We start from the raw sequence: 5,048 nt of genomic DNA on the forward strand, positions 1-5,048 counted from the left end.
GCATAGTCTCACATGAGACAGCTATATCAGGGTCCTTTCAGCAAAATCTTGTTAGTGTATGCAATGGTGTCAGCATTTGGAGGCTGATTATGGGATGGATCCCTGGATATGGCAGTCTCTAGATGGTCCATCCTTTTGTCTCAACTCCAACAGCTGATTTCTTAATGAAAAATTAAAAGGCAGAAAAGCTTGTAGTAGCATGTTTCAAATTCTGAAAAAACACAGATGTCAATCTTAGCTAATTTAGCGAGCAGAACTTTCTGTTATAATTGAGGATGCATAAAAATGTTTCTAGAACAAAAACAAGGTAAACCAATTTATGCTCACCAAGTCTTCCCTACAGAGAAGGAGGAAACTGTTTGTACTAAGGAAAAGAAAGAACACCCAAGAAGCCACAATTAAAACATAAATGGTGGTAGGGTAACTTAGTCCAAGAAAACAAACACCCAAACTGACAAAAGCAATAAAATCATAGCAGCTAATATACCTGGCAATAATAACTCTGAATATAAATGGCCTTAATTATGCAATTAAAATTCACAAGCTAGCTGATTCGAATAGAAAAAATAAATCCTTCGTTTTGTTATTTACAAGAAACACACCTCATTTTCAAATATAGCTACTAAACGACTGAAAAAGTATCCTAAGCAAATGGAACTGGAAACAAGCAGGCACTATTATGCTAGTAACTGACTATATAGACTTCAAGTTAAAATTCATCAGAAGATCACTTCATTTTGAGACTGGAAACAATGCCAATATATTACAATTCTATCCATATATACATCAAACATGGGTGCACTCAATATTTTTAATATTTAAATTAATTTGCACTTTACTTTTTACATTTCATTTTTATTAGATATTATCTTCATTTACATTTCAAATGTTATCCTGAAAAATCCCCTACACACTTCCCCCCCCCCCAGCCTGCTCCCCAGCCCACCTACTCCCACTTCCTGACCCTGGCATTCCCCTGTACTAGGGCATATAATCTTCGCAAGACCAAGGGCCACTCTTCCCATTGATGGCCAATTAGGCCATCCTCTGCTATATATGCAACTAGAGACACAGTTCTAGGAGGTACTGATTAGTTCATATTGTTGATCTTCCTATAGGGTTGCAGACCCATTAAGATCCTTGGATATTTTCTCTAGTTCCTTCTTTAGGGGCCCTGTGTTGCATCCAATAAATTACTGTATGCATCCACTTCTGTATTTGCCAGGCATTGGCATAGCCTCACGAGAGATAGCTATATCAGGGTCCTGTCGGAAAAATCTTGCTGGAATATGAAATAGTGTCTGGGTTTGGTGGTTGTATATGGGATGGATCCCTGGGTGGGGCAGTCTCTGGATGGTCCTTTCTTCCATCTCTGTAACTCCTTTCATGGGTATTTTGTTCCCTATTCTAAGAAGGAATGAACTATCCACACTTTGGTCTTCCTTCTTCTTGAGTTTCATGTGTTTTGCAAATTGTATCTTGAGTAGTCTAAGTTTCTGAGTTAATAACCACTGATCAGTGAGTACATATCATGTGTATTCTTTTGTGATTGAATTACCTCACTCAGGATGGTATTCTCCAAATGCATCCATTTGCCAAGAATTTCATAATTCATTGTTTTCAATTGCTGAGTAGTACTCCATTGTGTAAATGTACCACATTTTATGGTTCCATTCCTCTGTGGAGGGACATAGGGGTTCTTTCCAGCACTGACTATTATAAATAAGGATGCTATGAACATATTGGAGCGTGTGTCCTTATTACAAGTTGGAACATATTCTGGGTATATGCCCAGGAGAGGTATTGCAGGATCCTCCTGTAGTACTATGTCCAATTTTCTGAGGAACCGCCAGACTGATTTCCAAAGTGGTTGTACAAGCTTGCAATCACACCAACAATGGAGAAGTGTTCCTCTTTCTCCACATCCTTGCCAGCATCTGGTGTCACCTGAATTTTTGATCTTAGCCATTCTGACGGGTGTGAGGTAGAATCTCATGGTTGTTTTGATTTGTATTTCCCTGATGATAAAGGATGTTGAATATTTTTTTCAGAAGTTTCTAAGCCATTCGGTATTCCTCAGTTGAGAATTCTTTGTTTAGTTCTGTACCCCATTTTTTAATAGGGTTATTTGGTTTTCTAGAATATATCTTAAGTTCTTTATATATATTGGATATTAGTCCCCTATCTGATTTAGGATTGGTAAAGCTCCTTTCCCAAAATGTTGGTGGCCTTTTTGTCTTATTGACAGTGTCCCTTGCATTACAGAAGCATTGCAATTTTATGAGGTCTCTTTTGTTGATTCTCAATCTTATAGAATAAGCCATTGGTGTTCTGTTCAGGAATTTTTCCCATGTGCCCATATTTTTGAGGCTTTCCCCCACTTTCTCCTCTATAAGTTTCAGTATCTCTTGTTTTATGTGCAGCTCCTTGATCCACTTAGACTTCAGCTTTGTACAAGGAGATAAGAATGGATCAATTCACATTCTTCTACATGATAACTGCCAGTTGTGCCAGCACCATTTCTTGAAAATGCTGTCTTTTTCCACTAGATAGTTTTAGCTCCCTTGTCAAAGATCAGGTGACCATAGGTGTGTGGGTTCATTTCTGGGTCTTCAATTCTATTCCATTGATCTACTTGTCTGTCGCTGGAATAGTAACATTAGTAACATACAGTTCTGTTTTTTTTTTTTTTTTTTTTTTTTTTTTTTTTTTTTTTTTTTTTTTTTTTTTTATCACAATTGCTCTTTAGTACAGCTTGAGGTCAGGCAAGGTAATTCCCCCGTACGTTATTTTATTGTTGAGAACAGTTTTTGCTATCCTAGGTTTTTTGTTATTCCATATGAATTTGCAAATTACCCTTTTTAACTCTGTGAAGAAGTGAATTGGAATTTTGATGGGGATTGAATTGAATTTGTAGATTGCTTTTTGGCAAGATAGCCATTTTTACTATACTAATCCTGCCAGTCCATGAGCATGGAAGAACTTTCCATTGTCTGGGAGTGCTGGGTTCTGATGATGTTGAGTGGTCTTGGTTTCTGTTAGTGAGATTGTTATGTTTGCCTTTTGCCATCTTCTAATCTCTGGCATTTGTATTTATAGCTGTTTCTGGCTGGAGCTTATTCTTCCTGTGATTCTGTTAGCCTCTGTCAACACTTCTGAGAATCCAACTCTCTCCTGAGTCTTATTTGTCAGAGTACTCTCAGCAGGCAAGTGCACGGAGGTCTGGAGCTCAGCTCTGCCTCCTGGTTGAAGATGAAGGCTCAAATGGGACCCTGTCCCAGAAGCTATGTCGCTTCTACTGCCTGAGTGCTTTCCTTAACAGACTGGTCTCTTTGGGACCAGGGATACAAGATGGTGTTCTCACCTGGTCCTGTGGACAGAGCCCTCCCTGGAAGTCACTTTTCCTGTGGTGGGATAAGGTACAGAAGTCTGGGTCTCATCTCTGCCTTCTGGCTGAAGATGAAGGCCCCAAAGGGACCATGTCCCAAAAGCTATGTTGCTTCTGCTGCCCACATGCTTTTCTGTACAGACTGGTCTCTTTTCTACCCGGGATACAAGATCGGGTGCACTCAGTTTTATAAAACAGATATTACTGAACATTAAGCTATGCATTCCATCACCCAATCCCCAGAAATAGAAGGTAACTTCAATACCCCATGTTCACTAATGGACAGGTCATCAGACAAAAACAGACAAACTTTGTAGATAAGTGGGATCTTAGATCAAAGGAAACCAACTGATAACTACAGAATATTTTGCCCAAACATCACAGAACACACTTTCTTCTCAGCAGTCATTGAGATCCATTTAAAATTGATCACATACTGATACTCAGAGCAAATCTCAACCATTTTAGTAAATTAGAAGTAGCTCTATGTAGTCTAACTACAATGAAATAAAAACTTGAATTTCATTACCAAAAGAACTCCAAAAAATGCAGACACTCATGGAGATTAAACAACATGCCACAGAATGATAAATGTGTCAATGAAGAAATCAAGAAAGAAATGAAATACCCCCTTTAATTAAATGAAAGCAAAAAGGTAATATAGAAAATAATCACCTTCTGCCATGTATCCTATATCATCTCCTATTCTGTCCTCTGTTCTGACTATGCTTCCTTGATTATCTCCTGCAAAGGGTCCTCCAAAGAACATCACTTTCACTGCCTTAGATCCTCTTGGAGATAAACAAGTCTGGAGATAAAGAAGTCAAGAAAGTGAAAGAACTGTTTAAGAACTTCTAGCTGTGAAAGTCACTTGCTGTATGTTCAGGAAAAGGAGAATTGCTTCACTTTAGGACTTTTAGTGCTTTTTCCAGTTATTTCAACAGAAAAGTTGGCAGGCACTTTTGAGGTGTATTTGAACCATTATAATTTTGATTCCAATCAACTACTGAACAAGATCAATGAACCACCCTAGCCAGCTCCCAGAAAAGGTGCCCTGTCAATTACTAAGTCTGCTAAAACATATCAGAGAATCCTTTTTCTAAAGGATGCTTCAGTTCATCACATCCTTCTGTGGTTCCTACTTGTTCTTTACATCTTCTGATGTAAACAGGAGGGGATTTTTAAAACAATCTTTTTGCCTAGATTCTGAACTTGCAATGCTGACTCTCCAGAGGAACAAAAGGCTGGCTTTAATAGTTGAGTATAAAGCTAATGGCCAGACATGTGCTGAGCTCTGTCCATGTTCCTGCCATGACATATAATGTGTCAGCTTGTTTGTCATTGCCTCTTGTACTTGTGTAATGACTTTTACTCCTTTCACTTTCTTTCCAAACTAAAGCTAAACTGAAATTTAGCTTTATATGAATTATGTTTCTAAACTATCCATTCAAAGTATAAAGGAAGTAAAGGATTCCCTATGAAATTCTTGCCTTTTGTATTAGTAGAACCTTCCAGAATACTCTCTTCGTTATCCTACAGTTGGAAAGTACAGACAGACTAACCCCCATATAATACTGCTTCGAGTAAATGTCTAAGATTTTTTAAGTTAATTTTATTTTATTTTTTTTAAATTTTTAATATTTTTTATTACATATTTTCC

The sequence above is a fragment of the Mus caroli genome, chromosome X, assembly GCF_900094665.2.
Source record: "Mus caroli chromosome X, CAROLI_EIJ_v1.1, whole genome shotgun sequence".
NCBI classification, from domain to species: domain Eukaryota; kingdom Metazoa; phylum Chordata; class Mammalia; order Rodentia; family Muridae; genus Mus; species Mus caroli.